General features: G+C 42.7%; 1 protein-coding gene across 2 annotated transcripts in view; it reads left to right on the top strand.

Annotated features, from left to right (window-relative positions):
• Nucleotides 1-21,646, top strand: part of BMPR1A (bone morphogenetic protein receptor type 1A) — a 207,705-nt gene that overhangs the window by 52,003 nt on the left and 134,056 nt on the right. For both annotated transcript variants that reach the window (XM_038410919.2, XM_038410920.2), the window contains one exon: nucleotides 12,669-12,789. The gene's annotated coding sequence lies outside the window, so the exon portion shown is untranslated. The remainder of the gene's footprint in view (nucleotides 1-12,668; nucleotides 12,790-21,646) is intronic.

The raw sequence follows: 21,646 nt of genomic DNA, 5'->3' as shown, positions 1-21,646 counted from the left end.
TGAAAAACAGACAGGATTGAACTTCTGATCCTCTCTTCTCTTGCACCTAGCTTGAGAACGGGGGTGTGTGTGTGTGTGCGCGTGCCAGAGCAGTTCCCCCCTCCAGCCTGGGAATGGGGAGATGAGAGGAGAAGCCACTGCACACTCCCCCTTCCCTCCCAGCTGCCTGGGAGAGAGGGGTGAAAAACCCTAGGAGGAGCAGAGATGAGGCTGAGTGGACTGAATTGTGGGGGGTTGTACTAATGCTTGGGGCCCCTGGGTTCTAGGGAGGGGGAGAAGCCACAAGGGCTGCAGAACAATTACTTTTAGCTATTTGGATAATTGAGTTCTTAAAATAAAATAAATTATTGTAATTACTGATTAATGTATAATATATGTAATTATAAAGATTATCAAAATTATTTAAAATTTTTGAAATATTTTGAATGTCATTGAATTAATTATTTTAAAAATATTTAGGGATTATAGATAACTATTTTACTGAAATATAGAAAAATCAGAAGGATGATTGATGTAAAGAGATTCTGTGGTTCAAAGATATTCTTACAAGTAAAGATTTTTGCAGCTTACATAAATCTTCACTGAAAAATAATTGGACAACCTGGTATGTGGAGAGAGTGCTTTGTGTTTCCTGGTTTGTTCATTGCTAATTTTTCAGATCTATTTTAAAGACCTTGTACAGTATATTTATAAATATGTCTGAATAAGGTTTTCCCATCAGATTTTAATGTTATCACACAGTAGAGCTCTTTGCTGAGTGTTTTATATCTGTGTACAAGAACTTGACATAAGTACTTTTTTTTTTTTTTTTCCCCCAACAGCATGGATGCCTTTCCTCCATTCCATCTCTAGATTTTTGAAGGGATACTTTTGGGGGGACATCCATCAAAGTATCGCACACATTGTCAGGAGAGTAGAGTGAAAAAGTCAAAAGACAGACTAAAAACATGTCTTGATGTAATATTGTTCGTTGTAGTAGCTCTCAACGAAGTTCTCATTTTGGTGGTGGTTGCTGTGTTTAAAGGGCCTCAGAATTGCAGGCCCGGTCAGTCAAATCCATATTAAATACTACAGAGACAGAAGGGGTTCTTAGTCATCAATCTGCATACCTGACCAAAATAGTATCTGACTTGCATCTGTCAGTATCATTACCAATGATTTTCCCTAAGCCCCATAGCTGTCCTCTGAAGGAGAGGTTACACACCTTGGATGTCTGAAGAGCAAATATCTACTACTTAGGCTTAAACTGTTTAAGAAATCAAAGATGTTGTTTGTGGTCTCCAAAAAATAATCTGAATGTCAAATCATCTCTACTCGAAGGTTGTCTACATGGATAAGACAGTGCTTCAGTTTTGTTACGGGCTGACTGAGGGACTGAAGGTCACAAGGCCCAAGCTAGAGGTGTGGTAGTCTCAGTAGCCTGTGTCTATAGTATGACTGTATCTGAAAGCTGTAGGGTTGCTACATGAAAATCAGTTCACTCATTCAGGAATCACTAGTCTCTTGAAGCTGTTTGAAGAGCTTTTTATCAGAATGCTTCGGTCACTGTAGAACTAGCAGTATTTCTCTGTCAACATTTTAGGTCAGCTAAGGAAATTATTAGTAGAAATTAGTATGTTGTCCATGTTAAAAAAATAAATATTTTAGGAAGAAAAAAAGAATAAGCAAAAAAGTTAATTTTTTTTTCACTTTATTAAACCTTTGCCTTGCTTAAATATTAAGGATAAAGTTGATCTTAACAGTTGAATGAGTTCTGCTTTAAGCAGTTGTCGGATAAAGTCAGTAAGAATCCTCCGTCTTTCAAGAGCCTGTATTCTTGGATCTTGTAACAGTTGGAATGTAAAGGACTGTAATTTTCAAAAAGATAGTTAGGAAATGCAGCAAAAATATTTAACTATCTTCCTAGAACTGTCAAAAAGATAAATGAAAAACATTTGTGTCAACATTGCTTCCCTGAATTTTTGATAAGTACATGTGATCCATTTCTGTTTGTGAGTCAAAACCATTGACTTTGGTTTAAAGTATTTCATTTGATATTCTTTGTTCTACGTTAATTCAGCTGTAACTTAATGAATGTAGGTACTACTTTATCAGAACCCTGGAATAATGGTTCAGTGGATGGCATAATTAACAGAAGTAGCAGTACATTCAAATCTTGGAGATTAAAAATGAAAAGTCAAAAATATAAAAAATTTAAATGAAAAGTAAGCTTAATTTCAACAATGAATTAAACAAGACTAAGCAAAGCTCACAGATACCCACATGGGAAAATATAGGGTTTATTTCCAGAATAAAAGGACATAGTACTTGTACACCAATTTGTGAATTCAGCTAGATTCAGACTGTGTGTAAAACTACTTGAGAAGAAAGTAGAAATCAACAGCATCTTAAGCTGAGACAAGACATCTCCTGACCAGATCTGATAAAAGGCCAAATCATTAAAGATGAGAAGTGCTGGAAGAGCCTGACAGTTCAGCTGAACTTCATGCAGTCTGTTGTTGTATCCTAGTAGTTAATCAAAATAACTTGTAACCATTTATCATAAACTCATAGTAACAGCCATGATAAAAATATTCCTTCTGTGCAAATGAACCCTTTGATTTCAATGAGATACTCGTTCAGCTAAGCCATTCAGCCTTAATTCTGATTATTAATGAGTTTTTTTTAAAGTGGTTGAGTGGGGATCTAATGTCTTGAATATTGTATGGAAATTGCATGGCAGACTTAAGATTGGTTGGGTTCTAAAACTGTACATTTCCATACCTTAATGTGTTTGGATTTCTTAAGTTTTTGAACATAACTCTGAATTTCCTTGGCTAGTAATGCATGTCTTTGGGATAACTAACACATTACTGGTTTCAGAGTAGCAGCCGTGTTAGTCTGTATTCGCAAAAAGAAAAGGAGTACTTGTGGCACCTTAGAGACTAACAAATTTATTAGAGCATAAGCTTTCGTGAGCTACAGCTCACTTCATCGGATGCATTTGGTGGAAAAAACAGAGGAGAGATTTATATACACACACACAGAGAACATGAAACAATGGGTTTATCATACACACTGTAAGGAGAGTGATCACTTAAGATAAGCCATCACCAACAGCAGGGGGGGGAAGGAGGAAAACCTTTCATGGTGACAAGCAGGTAGGCTAATTCCAGCAGTTAACAAGAATATCAGAGGAACAGTGGGGGGTGGGGTGGGAGGGAGAAATACCATGGGGAAATAGTTTTACTTTGTGTAATGACTCATCCATTCCCAGTCTCTATTCAAGCCTAAGTTAATTGTATCCAGTTTGCAAATTAATTCCAATTCAGCAGTCTCTCGTTGGAGTCTGTTTTTGAAGCTTTTTTGTTGAAGTATAGCCACTCTTAGGTCTGTGATCGAGTGACCAGAGAGATTGAAGTGTTCTCCAACTGGTTTTTGAATGTTATAATTCTTGACGTCTGATTTGTGTCCATTCATTCTTTTACGTAGAGACTGTCCAGTTTGGCCAATGTACATGGCAGAGGGGCATTGCTGGCACATGATGGCATATATCACATTGGTAGATGCACAGGTGAACGAGCCTCTGATGGTGTGGCTGATGTGATTAGGCCCTATGATGGTATCCCCTGAATAGATATGTGGACAGAGTTGGCAACGGGCTTTGTTGCAAGGATAGGTTCCTGGGTTAGTGGTTCTGTTGTGTGGTGTGTGGTTGCTGGTGAGTATTTGCTTCAGATTGGGGGGCTGTCTGTAAGCAAGGACTGGTCTGTCTCCCAAGATCTGAGAGAGCGATGGCTCGTCCTTCAGGATAGGTTGTAGATCCTTGATGATGCGTTGGAGGGGTTTTAGTTGGGGGCTGAAGGTGATGGCTAGTGGCGTTCTGTTGTTTTCTTTGTTGGGCCTGTCCTGTAGTAGGTGACTTCTGGGTACTCTTCTGGCTCTGTCAATCTGTTTCTTCACTTCAGCAGGTGGGTACTGTAGTTGTAGGAATGCATGATAGAGATCTTGTAGGTGTTTGTCTCTGTCTGAGGGGTTGGAGCAAATGCGGTTATATCGTAGCGCTTGGCTGTAGACAATGGATCGAGTGGTATGATCTGGATGAAAGCTAGAGGCATGTAGGTAGGAATAGTGGTCAGTAGGTTTCCGATATAGGGTGGTGTTTATGTGACCATCACTTATTAGCACCGTAGTGTCCAGGAAGTGGATCTCTTGTGTGGACTGGTCCAGGCTGAGGTTGATGGTGGGATGGAAATTGTTGAAATCATGGTGGAATTCCTCAAGAGCTTCTTTTCCATGGGTCCAGATGATGAAGATGTCATCAATGTAGCGCAAGTAGAGTAGGGGCATTAGGGAACGAGAGCTGAGGAAGCGTTGTTCTAAGTCAGCCATAAAAATGTTGGCATACTGTGGGGCCATGCGGGTACCCATCGCAGTGCCGCTGATTTGAAGGTATACATTGTCACCAAATGTGAAATAGTTATGGGTCAGGACAAAGTCACAAAGTTCTGCCACCAGGTTAGCCGTGACAGTATCGGGGATACTGTTCCTGACGGCTTGTAGTCCATCTTTGTGTGGAATGTTGGTGTAGAGGGCTTCTACATCCATAGTGGCTAGGATGGTGTTTTTAGGAAGATCACCAATGGACTGTAGTTTCCTCAGGAAATCGGTGGTGTCTCGAAGATAGCTGGGAGTGCTGGTAACGAAGGGCCTGAGGAGGGAGTCTACATAGCCAGACAATCCTGCTGTCAGGGTGCCAATGCCTGAGATGATGGGGCGTCCAGGATTTCCAGGTTTATGGATCTTGGGTAGCAGATAGAATACCCCAGGTCCTGGCTCCAGGGGTGTGTCTGTGCGGATTTGTTCTTGTGCTTTTTCAGGGAGTTTCTTGAGCAAATGCTGTAGTTTCTTTTGGTAACTCTCAGTGGGATCAGAGGGTAATGGCTTGTAGAAAGTGGTGTTGGAGAGCTGCCTAGTAGCCTCTTGTTCATACTCTGACCTATTCATGATGACGACAGCACCTCCTTTGTCAGCCTTTTTGATTATGATGTCAGAGTTGTTTCTGAGGCTGTGGATGGCACTGTGTTCTGCATGGCTGAGGTTATGGGGTAAGCGATGCTGCTTTTCCACAATTTCAGCTCGTGCACGTCGGCGGAAGCAGTCTATGTAGAAATCCAGGCTGCTGTTTCGACCTTCAGGAGGAGTCCACCTAGAATCCTTCTTTTTGTAGTGTTGGCAGGAAGGTCTCTGTGGGTTAATATGTTGGTCAGAGGTGTGTTGGAAATATTCCTTGAGTCTGAGACGTCGAAAATAGGATTCTAGGTCACCACAGAACTGTATCATGTTCGTGGGGGTGGAGGGGCAAAAGGAGAGGCCCCGAGATAGGACAGATTCTTCCGCTGGGCTAAGAGTATAGTTGGATAGATTAACAATATTGCTGGGTGGGTTACGGGAACCATTGTTGTGGCCCCTTGTGGCATATAGTAGTTTAGATAGCTTAGTGTCCTTTTTCTTTTGTAGAGAATCAAAGTGTGTTTTGTAAATGGCTTGTCTAGTTTTTGTAAAGTCCAGCCATGAGGAAGTTTGTGTGGAAGGTTGGTTCTTTATGAGAGTATCCAGTTTTGAGAGCTCATTCTTAATCTTTCCCTGTTTGCTGTAGAGGATGTTGATCAGGTGGTTCCGCAGTTTCCTTGAGAAAAAGGTTGACAAAGGAGGTGCTGTCGTCATCATGAATAGGTCAGAGTATGAACAAGAGGCTACTAGGCAGCTCTCCAACACCACTTTCTACAAGCCATTACCCTCTGATCCCACTGAGAGTTACCAAAAGAAACTACAGCATTTGCTCAAGAAACTCCCTGAAAAAGCACAAGAACAAATCCGCACAGACACACCCCTGGAGCCAGGACCTGGGGTATTCTATCTGCTACCCAAGATCCATAAACCTGGAAATCCTGGACGCCCCATCATCTCAGGCATTGGCACCCTGACAGCAGGATTGTCTGGCTATGTAGACTCCCTCCTCAGGCCCTTCGTTACCAGCACTCCCAGCTATCTTCGAGACACCACCGATTTCCTGAGGAAACTACAGTCCATTGGTGATCTTCCTAAAAACACCATCCTAGCCACTATGGATGTAGAAGCCCTCTACACCAACATTCCACACAAAGATGGACTACAAGCCGTCAGGAACAGTATCCCCGATACTGTCACGGCTAACCTGGTGGCAGAACTTTGTGACTTTGTCCTGACCCATAACTATTTCACATTTGGTGACAATGTATACCTTCAAATCAGCGGCACTGCGATGGGTACCCGCATGGCCCCACAGTATGCCAACATTTTTATGGCTGACTTAGAACAACGCTTCCTCAGCTCTCGTTCCCTAATGCCCCTACTCTACTTGCGCTACATTGATGACATCTTCATCATCTGGACCCATGGAAAAGAAGCTCTTGAGGAATTCCACCATGATTTCAACAATTTCCATCCCACCATCAACCTCAGCCTGGACCAGTCCACACAAGAGATCCACTTCCTGGACACTACGGTGCTAATAAGTGATGGTCACATAAACACCACCCTATATCGGAAACCTACTGACCACTATTCCTACCTACATGCCTCTAGCTTTCATCCAGATCATACCACTCGATCCATTGTCTACAGCCAAGCGCTACGATATAACCGCATTTGCTCCAACCCCTCAGACAGAGACAAACACCTACAAGATCTCTATCATGCATTCCTACAACTACAGTACCCACCTGCTGAAGTGAAGAAACAGATTGACAGAGCCAGAAGAGTACCCAGAAGTCACCTACTACAGGACAGGCCCAACAAAGAAAACAACAGAACGCCACTAGCCATCACCTTCAGCCCCCAACTAAAACCCCTCCAACGCATCATCAAGGATCTACAACCTATCCTGAAGGACGAGCCATCGCTCTCTCAGATCTTGGGAGACAGACCAGTCCTTGCTTACAGACAGCCCCCCAATCTGAAGCAAATACTCACCAGCAACCACACACCACACAACAGAACCACTAACCCAGGAACCTATCCTTGCAACAAAGCCCGTTGCCAACTCTGTCCACATATCTATTCAGGGGATACCATCATAGGGCCTAATCACATCAGCCACACCATCAGAGGCTCGTTCACCTGTGCATCTACCAATGTGATATATGCCATCATGTGCCAGCAATGCCCCTCTGCCATGTACATTGGCCAAACTGGACAGTCTCTACGTAAAAGAATGAATGGACACAAATCAGACGTCAAGAATTATAACATTCAAAAACCAGTTGGAGAACACTTCAATCTCTCTGGTCACTCGATCACAGACCTAAGAGTGGCTATACTTCAACAAAAAAGCTTCAAAAACAGACTCCAACGAGAGACTGCTGAATTGGAATTAATTTGCAAACTGGATACAATTAACTTAGGCTTGAATAGAGACTGGGAATGGATGAGTCATTACACAAAGTAAAACTATTTCCCCATGGTATTTCTCCCTCCCACCCCACCCCCCACTGTTCCTCTGATATTCTTGTTAACTGCTGGAATTAGCCTACCTGCTTGTCACCATGAAAGGTTTTCCTCCTTCCCCCCCCTGCTGTTGGTGATGGCTTATCTTAAGTGATCACTCTCCTTACAGTGTGTATGATAAACCCATTGTTTCATGTTCTCTGTGTGTGTGTATATAAATCTCTCCTCTGTTTTTTCCACCAAATGCATCCGATGAAGTGAGCTGTAGCTCACGAAAGCTTATGCTCTAATAAATTTGTTAGTCTCTAAGGTGCCACAAGTACTCCTTTTCTTTTAACACATTACTGAATTTTTATCCATATGTTACTGATGTATTCCCCATTTTAACTCCAGTTTTAGATTTTTATGTAGGAATTTACTTATGTAACTCGTGAGAAGTAATTTGACTAGTTATTTTGCAATGCAGTGGTGAAGTGATGATTTATTATTTGATTTCCAACTGTTTACCATTTAGTAATGAAGCAGAGTCTAGTTTGCCATTTTCACCCAATCCTGAATCTAATTCTGAGCAAACAAGTAAATTTGGACTTTGTAATGCTGCTGGCAACCTTATCAGATGTTGAATAAAATCTTGTTTAGATGAAATTTGAGGTAATTTAAATAGTTTGCCAAAAAAAGTCACATGGTAATTTTATGGAAAAAGCTGTCAGTTTTATTATATTAGACTTATAGCAGCTTTGTGGCATTTCTTTTGCTTTTCCCATGTAGTGTTTTATAATGTAGCTGCTCAGGGCTTGGCTACACTTGCGAGTTAGAGTGCATTAAAACAGCCCCAGGCACACTAGCTCACTACCCGTTCACACTGGCAAGGCACGTAGAGCGCTCTGACTCCAGGGCTAGAGCGCTCCTTCTACTCCGCCTTGGTGAGAAGATTAATGCTGGCTGTGTCTTGGCTGAAACGCTTCGGTGTGAGTGTGAATGAGGTGTTGCATTACTGCGCTCTGATCAGCCTCAGGAAATGTCCCATAATCCCCTTAAGTCAAGTGGCCACTCTTGTCATTGTTTTTGAATTGCTGCAGGAATGCGGATATGCCCTTTGAAAGCTCCGTTTCTGACAGCCGGCATGCTTATCTGCGCCGAGACAAAGTAAGCCATTAGTGTTGAATGCTGCTGCTGAGTGGGGGTGGCTGTCGGCTGCTGTCTGAACTTACAAGACAGTAGGCTGACAAGCTCTCAGCCCCCCAAAAACCCACTCTCTCTCCCCCCACATACATACAACATACTCCCTGTCACTCCACCCCATCCATTTGAAAAGCACGTTGCAGTCACTTGTGTGATGGGATAGCTGCCCATAATGTACCGTTCCAGTGCCGCTGCAAATGTGGCCATGCCAGTGCGCTTAAAGCTGTTAATGTGGACAGACTGCAGCGCTTTCCCTACTGCACTCTCAGAAGGCTGATTTAACTCAAAGTGCTCTACATCTGAAAGTGTAGCCATGCCCTCAGTTAATGTGAACTTAGACCTTCATTCTGTTCTTAATTTGTTATGCCTGATAATGCACTTTTGATTTCATTAGATTTTGTTGAAGGTTCACTGAATTATCGAGTTGCTGAATGAAGTCAGCTTTCAGTAAATCCTTTTGATTTATAGTCTTAAGATATTTTATTTGATTTCAACTAATTTAGTTTTCTTTTGTTTTAGTATTTAAATTCCGTACATTGACTTCTTTATACCTTCACTTTGTAATGAATAACTGCCTTGATGGTTACAAAGTGGAGGAGAATGGAAGTATGAAAATAACTTTATTTTTATTTTGATAGTTATTGTTTTGCATTTAAAAGGATGATGCCAAATTCTTGGTCCAAAATTTCACCCAACTTTTCCTTACCTTTATCAATTTGATATGTCAGGTTTCAGAGTAGTAGTCGTGTTAGTCTGTATTCACAAAAAGAAAAGGAGTACTTGTGGCACTGTAGAGCTTGTGAGCTGTAGCTCACGAAAGCTTATGCTCAAATAAATTTGTTAGTCTCCAAGGTGCCACAAGTACTCCTTTTCTTTTTGATATGTGACATTTAAGTTTGGTTCCTTCTGTGTTAAAGCACCAGTGAGATCTTGAGCTTCTAGGGTTTTCTTCCCCCCCCCAGTTTATTAATGAAAGTTTACCAGAGTCTCCAGGCAAATGTAAAAAAAGAAAAGGAGCACTTGTGGCACCTTAGAGAGACTAACAAATTTATTTGAGCATAAGCTTACGTGAGCTACAACTCACTTCTGAAGTGAGCTGTAGCTCACGAAAGGTTATGCTCAAATAAATTTGTTAGTCTCTAAGGTGCCACGGGTACTCCTTTTCTTTTTGCGAATACAGACTAACACGGCTGCTACTCTGAAACCAGGCAAATGTACAGGCAGCATAAAACAGCAGTTAACAAAACCACAAAATTGACAATCAGCGGAGAAGCTTTCTCTTGCCTGCAAATGACTACCCGCATAAAATTCATGCTTATCTATGCTCTTTTGGGTTATCTGAGCATCTTTGGTAGTCTTCCAGCACCTCAGGAAAAAAAGTAATCCATTATTATTAGAATTCTTAGTATTCATACTTAAAATGGAAATAAAACTCGTATTCATATCAATTCAAATGATTTTTGTAACTGAAATTTAATATAAGTCACTCAGTGGCTCTTCTTAGAAGCTGATTGGGGAAGGAAGGAAATAAAAGCTGGTGTGTAATATAGGCAACATACTCACAGTAATAAACAATTAAGCTCAAGTGCTGGGCCGCTCTCCAGTGAGCCAGGAGGTTTTGTAGAAGGTTGTCTAAAAAGTGGGATTTTGGAACAGGGCTTGTGGTTTGGTGAGTAATGGGAGGAGGGAGAGTTGTCTAAGCAGAAGAATAATTTAGTTTTAATTGAGTTGAAGATTCATTTGAGTGAACTGCAAGGCTGCTATATGGTTGTTAGGGGATTGTTGTGCATATGATCCAGAAAATGTGAGTAAATAATTTTACAAGAATTAATGATGATATCTGCTTCAAGAGGTTGGGAATATTACCAAGAGTACAGTACTCAGAAACAGCATTAACTTTGTTCAAAATCACTGTTATTTTTTCCCTTTAACAGTGACCTGTTCTAAAGCTATGGCATGAACTAGATTATTGGATAAATGGGACGTGACATGTAAGATTTTATGGCTGTTGCAGTAGGATAACCAGGAAATCACAGAATCTCCTTTCTGTTTACAGTAGCATGCTGTGGAGCACTACAGCAGTATAGCTATTGAAGATGTTTCAGAAATAGGGAAGGAGACTTGAGTTCACTTTGTAGGTTTATAAACTTGTGAAGAAAACAAAGATTTGCTAAATGCAGAGCAAGGGTCAGTTTTTCTTCATTTTGACCATGGAAGATTTAACAGAGTCCAGTGTCTGCCTGTCTGCTCAACAGAGACGGTTGTTTTTATGAACTCATGCTATCTGATATTCAGGACAGTTTCAGGTTGCCCATTATACATAAATTTATTATTTATTGTCAAGACTATTAAACCTCACCCTGGTAAAAACAATGCTTATAAATGGATGTGGGGATGGAATTTTTTGACCTTCTTGTAATGTGAAAGGTCATTGTGGTGTTAGGGGAGAAAGAGGGAAGAAAACCAGACAATAGAAGCTTTGCTTTTCTAAGAAATCCACGTGCTTTGGTACATCCCTAATCCGGTATTGCAAAGCTCAACCATTCAAAAATGAACCAGGCTCCAAAAATCATGATTGGCTTAAGTATCATCTCTTTAAAAAGGATAAATATGAAGATCTTTTTATTTGCCTTCTGTTATTTGATCCTTTAGAAGACACTCATGTCATGTTTTCAAGCCTTTCTCTGTAACCATGAGGACTGGACGTTTTAAATGAAAGCTGAGATTCTCATGTTTCCAGAAGTAGGGTCAAGACTTGTAATAAAATTGCCATGGCGACACTGCTATTGAGGACAGCATTTGAGCACATGGTTAAATTTAGCATGTGCTTAAATGCTTTTTGAATAAGAGTTATTTCCAGAATCCCTGCCCTGTTGAAGAAATCGAATATTTGGTTATTTGAATCTGGTTATTTGATATTTTTGTGAGTGAACCCTCTTGATACATTTATATAGCTAAGATGATGGGCTTGAGCCTGCTTTTGGTTCTCTTGGTCTCCTCTAACTGGTGAAGCTCGTTTACACAGAAAATTACTGCTTGGCAATCCATTGTGTGAATCTACAGTGGATTAGCTTGCTATGGAGTAATGTCTCATGTGGACACTTTACTACTGCACAGTGAGAGTTCTGGAGCGCGACTTAGCATGCTACATAGCAATACGCAAAGCCACACTCTGGGGCCATCCCTACACTGTAGCAGCGTCCATGCAGGATTGCTGCGTAAGAAGCTGGTGCTGTAGATTCACATCCTGGCTTGCAGCTTGGTAACTTGCTATGTTGACAAGCTCCCAGACAGATGCTAGTAAACTTTTTCCAGCTCTTACGCATAGAGCCCTGCAAATCTGCGGATAGCCTCATCATACTTGCGAATAGCCACAGGCCATGTTTGTGGCTCATGGATTGGATGCAGATACAAATTTTGTATCTGCTCAGGGCTTTACATATGCACTCCGTCAGCTCCTCTACTTGCTTTTCCATCTCGGAAGCAGTCATGTCAGTGCTCATCTCCAATAAACCTGTTGTTTCTCAGAGTCTGGTTTTCTGAAGGAAAACACATTAAAATTAGTGTGTAATTGCACATTGAAAGCTCAGAGAAAAAATAATTGCCCCAAGTTAAAAAATCTCTCTCTCTCTCTGTAAAAAGACTGTCTGATTCCTTAAAGTGGAAGAAACAATTATTCTTTATGAATCAGTTAAGTCATTAATATTTTTCTTTGTAAGTGTGTAATTTGAATAGAATACAGATAAATTCCAAATGCTTTTGGGGTATCCTTAATATGTTATTTTACTATTATATTAAGGCTTTAAAAGTGTAGAATATTTTAAATATGGCAGCTCTAGAAGTTTTCTGTGGAAAGCAATAGACAGCAACAAGAAATAGACAACAGTTAATCTCCATAATTGTAGATATATCTGCAATAATCAGTTCATGTTATGTATTGTAAACCATTGCAGTAATTTCTCTATTACTGACAAAGTATTGCTCCAGACTCAAAGGCAAATCCTCTTCCTGTCTTACAGATTATTAGAAAGATGCATTGCTGTAATATCATATTGGAATTGATGAAGTGGGAAATACAGATGAAGACAGTCTGAAGAAGATTTTACATAAAATATAGTTTCATCCAACTCCCCAACTGAGGTAAGATGAAACCAAAAAATCCCTAACCCACCTAAGAGTTGTAAGAGTAATAAGTGCATTGTTAAACCTTGATTTTTTTATTTTTATTTTTTTAAATAGGGAACATAAACATTTTCACACAAACCATAAAATGTAATTTTGGATTTGGAGTACTGCAAACACTTTCTTTCTGTGCCTCTGTTCCAACTCTGAAAAATTACCCAAATTCAAAAATATTAACCCACATATATTTTTCCTTCCTTGGAAAACAAGAATTGCATTATCACATTAGACCAAAAGTCCATCTAGTCTGGTATGATATTTCTGATGGTGATCAGTACCAGATGGCTCAGTAGATGGTATATAGCATCTATAACACTGTAGGATACCATGTGTGTGGGACAAGTTTCTTCCTAACTCATGGCATAATCGTTGATTTGCATGACATTTTATGAGATTTATAAATGTTTCTCCTAGCTGGTGTTACTATAGTTATTCTTACTAGCCACATCTAATCATTTTTTAATCCTACTAAGTTTTTTGCCTCAGTAACACCTCGAGTCATAGGTTAATTATGCATGCTGTAAATAGGGTTTTTTTTTCTTTACTCAGTTTCAGATATGGTGCTTTTTAATCACATTGGGTTTTTAAAATTATATTTTGAGGGGGTAAGCGGAAGAACCCACGTGATCACCTCTGTTCTGTTACTTTACATACCTCTATCCTTTCACCTCGTATGCATCTCCTCAATAAACTACATAGTCCTAATTTTCTTATTTTCTCACTGTATGGAACTCTTTACAAGCCTGTAGTCGTTTCTCTTGCTCTGAATAGCCATTTTTCTGCTTCTGTTACGTAATTTGTGAGATGGCGTGACCAGTGTAGACCCTGATTTGATTCAAAGTAAGGGAGGACTAAGAATTTATTTATTGGCACTGTAACATTTTAAGTTTCTTTCTTAATACAGTTTAACCTTGTTTGTTTTTTTGACCACGGCTGGACTTGAGTAGATGTTTTCATTGAACTGATCAGTGATGAGTCGGCCTTCTTTCTGAATAAGTAGAATTAATTAGAACATTTGTATTTATGTTCATGGAACTTCATTTGAAATCATCTCCTAAAAATCGGCTGCCTGTGATAGATCCATGTATACCATAGTCATTACATTATAAACCAATATTATGCATATGTTTTTGTAATTATGAAAGTTTATTAGTCTTGGTGCAAAATGTTCTTGGTCATGTTTACCACTATTGATAATATAAACTAATGATATTTTATTTGCCTCCTCCTCCCCCCGCCACCCCAACAACAACAAAAGCTGATGTGAGTAGTTTATTTTGTTGAAAGGATAAATTTGTCCATGTTACAGAGCTGAGGTAAGAAGAAATGCATATGAAAAGCATAGTTCTATATTTAATATTTCCTGCCCCTTAGTTTTTCTCACTGAGACAACTTATGCTGCTTTCATTGGAGCATTTTGTAGACAGCTGGCAGCTGCACCAGCCTAGCATCAGATACCAGCCATTCTGATGGCTCTATTGATGTCTGACAGTGAGGCTCAGAATGGGCAACTTACCACTGCCTCATGGACAAAAATCTTTGAGATAGAGTTCCAATCAGTTGTTTGCTAAAAAGTTGAGACCTAAAATAATTCAATTATTTTATATAGCATAGAAATATAGCCAAGAATGGGAATCTAATAAAATGATTCTTCAGTGAAGAATTGTAAATGATTTATCCCTTTTTTTATTTTGAGCAATAGTTCAGGGGAAAATAGCCTGAGCTGAGCTATCCCTCCCCCACACTACACAATTAAATCGACCTATGTTACATCACTTTACAGCCACCACAGTAATTACTGTGGTTTTTCATGTCCACACGACCCTCCTTCTATCGGTGGTGCACATTCTCACCAGAAATGCTTGCACCAACTTAAGAGGGGCAGACTTGGGGGGCTGAGAGCCCGGGTTCTGAGCTTGGCAGCTGCCCAGGCTCTTAGCTCTCCGCTCCTTGCAGGGACCAGCAGCCAGGCTCTAGTAGGGAACTGAGAGCCTGTGTGGCAGCTGGGCTCCAGCTGGTTAGCTCTGTGGGGAGCTGAGAGCCAGGGTGGCAGCTGAACTCAAAAGTGGAGTCCCCCATCTGCCATGAGGTGACAGCCCACACTATGAGCCCAGTGCGGGGTTCACCACACAGAGCCTACCAGCTTTTCTTGTCAATTTCACAGCTGCCTCAGGCGCAGAGCAGCACCAGGGCTCATAGTTGTCAAATTGATAAGAAAGGCTGGTAGGCTCCATGCTGTGAAATTGAGCCTGGGCTGTTACCCTGGAGTAGGGGACGGGGGCTCAAGCTGTGAGCCTGGTTGACAGCTAGGGGGCCAGCTGTGAGCCTGGTTCTGGGCTCAGTTTCATAGTAGGGAGCCTATCACCCTTTCTTTTCAATTTCATGGCTGCAGCTGTGAGCCCTGTGCTGCAGAGCAGAGCTGTGAAATTGACAAGAATGACAGCCAACAGCTAATGTAAATATAATGCAGTGTCTGCACGGATACTGCATTGCCCTAACTAGACCGATATAAGTGCTATGCCTCTCATGGAGATGAAGTTATTCTGTCAGTGTCATGGGGCACTTACATTGGTGGGAGCAAGGCTGTGGTGTAGTCACTGACATAATTAGGTCAGTGTAAGATGCCTTACATCAACCTAACTCTAGTGTGGACAAACCCCTAGACTCAATTCTGAAGCTCCCTCCTTCCTGTGAGGATATTGCTTGGGCATCACCTAATGTGAAACATCCATATGGACACTACTCAAAGAAGAGGTTACTGACCTTGTGCAGTAACTGTGGTTCTTAGAGATGTATCTTCCTATGGGTGCTCCAGTACCCGCTCTTCTTCCCCTCTTCTTTGGGTTGTTCATTGCTGGACGATCAGATAGAGAAGGACCTGAGGGTGGTTTGCCCAGGCAATGCTGTATACCCTTACGGTGGGGCGTGAGGTTGTGTAAAGTTTGTGCACAGGCCAAATGGACACTGCTAATGGAAAATTTCTAATCAAAGTCTCAAGATGAGAAGCTGCAGAAATGTGGTATTTGTTCTCTTAAGACTAGAGAGAGAGAGAGATATTGAACTGTTGTCATACTCTTCCTCGAGTGATGGATCAGTCTGTGCCACATGGATTTTGGAGAAGGCTCTACCCACACTCCATTCGATTTTCCTTTCAGCGCCAAAGTGAAGTAGTTAGAGTGGAGTTTTTTGATGTCCATTGTCTCTATCTTAAAAATATTCTCTGTGTTCTTACAACCTCTATTTTAAAGCTAAGTATGGAATGTTCTCTGAACATCCACCTATCAAATATTGTACCTTCTAAGAATTGAAGGGAAAGTGCTCATAGGTCTCTAGATTTGTGCAGGAGCAATTAACATTACTAGTAAATACTTAGTGCCATAACTCAGCAGTATGGTTCAGATGTGGCCTTCAGCCAAAGAATTTACAATCTAAATTAGCAAACAGAAAACCCCAAGAAAAAGGAAAGGGCTAGGGAAAGAAAGGTGTTAATATTGTTGTATAACATGGGAAATGAATTTTAACGTGTCATGAGATTTGTCTGTATGATTCCTTTTTCTTGGGACATGTTTGTGAACTCAAAATCTTTTAAATAGCAGTGCTTTTGGGGGCTACACCATGCACCCTCATTCGTGCTGGAATCGGAGGGTATAAAAGGAAATTGTTCCCAAGGATTATTTTGTTCTTTCTTTTGTCCCCTCACACTCTTTCTAATGGAAGAAGCGCATGGGGTCACTTGATCAAATCTGTTCCTTAATGCCCAGTACCGTTGATATCAAAAAGCTCTCTCCTCAGGCTCAGCATAATTGTACTGAAGATCTGTATCACTTCCAGGTCAAAGTTAGGTGATGAAGTCAGTGCTAATATATACTCTGTGCTGAATCTTGCCTAGTGTTCCTAACTGTGTTAGTGGGAGACTGTATAAACAAAAAGATGATTGACGTTACCCAGGGTACAGACTGGACTGATGGACAGATATGTCTTCTCAGTTCATTGACCTGAGTTGCCTTTTACACTGCTTTGCCGTGAGAGCACCCACTCCTGATCTGCTCTCATACAGCCTTCAGCATGTAAGTTACTCAGAGTTATATTGTATGAGTGCTGTAACCCCTTAGTCATGAATTGCATTGCAATGCAAAACCAGCAAACTCCTAGTCCCAGACTTTCCCCCAGAAATGTGCATTTTGTACTGCCCAGCACCTGTGTTCCCTCTGAGCTGTGCGGTTGGGCGGCCACTCAGGAATGATTCAAGGGCCGTGCACTTGATTAGTAGAGCCGTGCACGTCCGACAGTGTGTGTTTAGGTGCCCCTCACACACACCCCACCCCCCCCACTCCCCATGCTTTGCAGCCATGTTGCTCCTGCAGCTGCTCCCGGGGAAACTCCTGTTGGCTGTGCAGAGTGGGGGCGGGGGGCAGGGAGGTGCTGATTTCAGGGTGTCCCCCTTCCCCTGCCACTGTGCCCTATTTCCACAGAGCAGGGGTGAGGGGACAGGGGGCTCAGGGCTCTAGCAGGAGAGCACTGATGTGGTCTGAGCTCTGAACCAGCCTTCCAGGTGAGTGAGTGCCTTAAAGAGACAGCACGTGGACCTCCCAGAAACTTACCCAGCAGCCAGCACACACACTTTCTGTCTCTCTCTCTCTCACCCCCCCCACACTCTGTCACACACACAGTCTGTCTTACACACACACACACTGTCTCTCACGCTCTGTTTCTCTCGTTCTCACACACACAGAGGGTCTTTCACACTCATGTCCTAACACATACTTGTGTTGTTGTTGTTGTTACTTCTTAGTCTTCCTGCAATCATAGAATCATAGAATATCAGGGTTGGGAGGGAACTCAGGAGGTCATCTAGTTCAACCCCCTGCTCAAAGCAGGACCAGTCCCCAACTAAATCATCCCAGCCAGGGCTTTGTCAAGCCTGACCTTAAAAACTTCTAAGGAAGGAGATTCCACCATCTCCCTAGGTAGCGCATTCCAGTGTTTCACCACCCTCCTAGTGAAAAAGTTTTTCCTAATATCCAATCTAAACCTCCCCCACTGCAACTTGAGACCATTACTTCTTGTTCTGTTATCTGCTACCACTGAGAACAGTCTAGATCCATCCTCTTTGAAACCCCCTTTCAGGGTAGTTGAAAGCAGCCATCAAATCCCCCCTTATTCTTCTCTTCCAAAGACTAAACAATCCCAGTTCCCTCAGCCTCTCCTATAAGTCATGTGTTCCAGTCCCCTAATCGTTTTTGTTGCCCTCCGCTGGACATTTTCCAATTTTTCCACATCCTTCTTGTAGTGTGGGGCCCAAAACTGGACACAGTACTCTAGATGAGGCCTCACCAATGTCGAATAGAGAGAAACGATCACGTCCCTTGATCTGCTGGCAGTGCCTCTACTTATACAGCCTAAAATGCTATTGGCCTTTTTGGCAATAACAGCACACTGTTGACTCGTATCCAACTTATCATCCACTGTAACCCCTCAGTCCTTTTCTGCAGAACTGCTGCCTAGCCATTCGGTCCCTAGTCTGTAGCGGTGCATGGGATTCTTCTGTCCTAAGTGCAGGTCTCTGCACTTGTCCTTGTTGAACCTCATCAGATTTCTTTTGGCCCAATCCTCGAATTTGTCTAGGTCCCTCTGTATCCTATTCCTACCCTCCAGCGTATCTACCACTCCTCCCAGGTTAGTGTCATCTGCAAACTTGCTGAGAGTGCAATCCACACCATCCTCCAGATCATTTATGAAGATATTGAACAAAACTGGCCCGAGGACTGACCCTTGGGGTACTCCACTTTGATACCGGCTGCCAACTAGACATGGAGCCATTGATCACTACCCATTGAGCCCGACAGTCTAGCCAACTTTCTATCCACCTTATGATCCATTCATCCAGCCCATACTTCTTTAACTTTCTGGCAGAATATTGTGGGAGACCGTGTCAAAAGCTTTGCTAAAGTCAAGGAACAACACGTCCACCGCTTTTCCCTCATCCACAGAGCAAGTTATCTCGTCATAGAAGGCAATTAGATTAGTCAGGCATGACTTGCCTTTGGTGAATCCACGCTGACTGTTCCTGATCACTTTCCTTTCCTCTAAGTGCTTCAGAGTTGATTCCTTGAGGACCTGCTCCATAATTTTTCCAGGGACTGAGGTGAGGCTGACTGGCCTGTAGTTCCCAGGATCCTCCTTCTTCCCTTTTTTAAAGATGGGCACTACATTAGCCTTTTTCCAGTCATCCGGGACTTCCCCCACTCTCCATGAGTTTTCAAAGATAATGGCAAATGGCTCTGCAATCACATCTGCCAACTCCTTTAGCACTCTTGGACGCAGCGCATCTGGCCCCATGGACTTGTGCTCGTCCAGCTTTTCTAAATAGTTCTGAACCACTTCTTTCTCCACAGAGGGCTGGTCACCTCCTCCCCATGCTGTGCTGCCCAGTGCAGTAGTCTGGGAGCTGACCTTGTTTGTGAAGACAGAGGCAAAAAAAGCATTGAGTACATTAGCTTTTTCCCCATCCTCTGTCACTAGGTTGCCTCCTTCATTCAGTAAGGGGCCCACACTTTCCTTGACTTTCTTCTTGTTGCTAACATACCTGAAGAAACCCTTTTTGTTACTCTTAACATCTCTTGCAACTCCAGGTGTGATTTGGCCTTCCTGATTTCACTCCTGCATGCCTGAGCAGTATTTTTATACTCTTTTCTCTTCCCTGGTCATTTGTCCAATCTTCCACTTCTTGTAAGCTTCCTTTTTGTGTTTAAGATCAGCAAGGATTTCACTCTTAAGCCAAGCTGGTCGCCTGCCATATTTACTGTTCTTTCTACACCATCGGGATGGTTTGTCCCTGTAACCTCAATAAGGATTCTTTAAAATACAGCCAGCTCTTCTGGACTACTTTCCCCCTCATGTTATTCTCCCAGGGGATCCTGCCCATCAGTTCCCTGAGGGAGTCAGTCTGCTTTTCTGAAGTCCAGGGTACATATTCTGCTGCTCTCCTTTCTTCCCTGTGTCAGGATCCTGAACTCGACCATCTCATGGTCACTGCCTCCCAGGTTCCCATCCACTTTTGCTTCCCAGACTAGTTCTTCCTGGTTTGTGAGCAGCAGGTCAAGAAGAGCTCTGCCCCTAGTTGGTTCCTCCAGCACTTGCACCAGGAAATTGTCCCCTACACTTTCCAAAAACTTCCTGGATTGTCTATGCACCGCTGTATTGCTCTCCCAACAGATATCAGGGTGATTGAAGTCTCCAATGAGAACCAGGGCCTGCGATCTAGTAACTTCCGTGAGTTGCCGGAAGAAAGCCTCGTCCACCTCATCCCCCTGGTCCGGTGGTCTATAGCAGACTCCCACCACGACATCACCCTTGTTGCTCACACTTCTAAACTTAATCCAGAGACTCTCACGTTTTTCTGCAGTTTCATACTTGAGCTTTGAGCAGTCATACTGCTCCCTTACGTACAATGCAACTCCCCCACCTTTTCTGCCCTGCCTGTCCTTCCTGAACAATTTATATCCATCTATGACAGTACGCCAGTCTTGTGAGTTATCCCACCAAGTCTCTGTTATTCTAGTCATATCATAATTCCTTGACTGTGCCAGGATTTCCAGTTCTCCCTGCTTGTTTCCCAGGCTTCTTGCATTTCTGTATAGGCATTTGAGAACTTGCTAATCGTCCCTCTTTCTCAATATGAGGCAGGAGCCCTCCCCTCTCGTGCGTGCTCCTGCTTGTGCTTCCTCCCGGTATCCCACTTCCCCACTTACCTCAGGGCTTTGGTCTCCTTCCCCCGGTGAACCTAGTTTAAAGCCCTCCTCACTAGGTTAGCCAGTCTGCTTGCGAAGATGCTCTTCCCTCTCTTTGTTAGGTGGAGCCCATCTCTGCCTAGCACTCCTCCTTCTTGGAACACCATTTCATGGTCAAAGAATCCAAAGCCTTCTCTCTCACACCACCTGCGTAGCCATTCATTGACTTCCACGATTCAACGGTCTCTACCCAGGCCTTTTCCTTCCATGGGGAGGATGGACGAGAACACCACTTGCACCTCAAACTTCTTTATCCTTCTTCCCAGAGCCACGTAGTCTGCAGTGATCCGCTCAAGGTCATTCTTGGCAGTATCATTGGTGCCCACGTGGAGAAGCAGGAAGGGGTAGCAATCCGAGGGCTTGATGAGTCTCAGGAGTCTCTCCGTCACATCGTGAAACCTAGCTCCTGGCAAGCAGCCGACTTCTTGGTTTTCCTGGTCGGGATGGCAGATAGATGACTCAGTCCCCCTGAGGAGAGAGTCCCCGACCACCACCACCCGCCTCCTTCTCTTGGGAGCGGTGGTCGTGGAACCCCCAACCCTAGGACAGTGCATCTCATGCCTTCCAATCGGCGGAGTCTCCTTCTGTTCCCTTTCCTCAGATGTATCATCTAGTCCACTTTCTGCATTAGTACCTGTGGAGAGAACATGAAATCAGTTACTTACCTGTATCTGCGTTGCTGGTACATGGACACTCCCCTTTCTTCTTCTGGAGGTCACATGCTGCCAAATTCCTTAACTGTCGTCCTGTTCCTGCAATGCAGCCTGCTCTGAATCTTCAGAATGTTGTGTCCGTAGAAGCATATCCTTACGTCTGTCCAGGAAGTCTTCAGTTTCTCTTATGCAACGCAGACTCAATACGTGTTGCTCCAGACCGTGAACCTTCTTTTCCAATATGGAGACCAGCTTGTACTTTGTACAGACAAAGTCGCTTCTGTCCTGTGGAAGAAAGACAAACATGGCACATACAGTGCAGGTCATAACAGCTGAACACTCCCCATCCATATTACCTTCCTTCTGTGAGCT

Source organism: Dermochelys coriacea, chromosome 7 (assembly GCF_009764565.3).
Source record: "Dermochelys coriacea isolate rDerCor1 chromosome 7, rDerCor1.pri.v4, whole genome shotgun sequence".
Lineage (NCBI taxonomy): Eukaryota > Metazoa > Chordata > Testudines > Dermochelyidae > Dermochelys > Dermochelys coriacea.
Note: the sequence above shows the minus strand (reverse complement) of the source record. Positions and strands in the feature narration are given on the sequence as shown.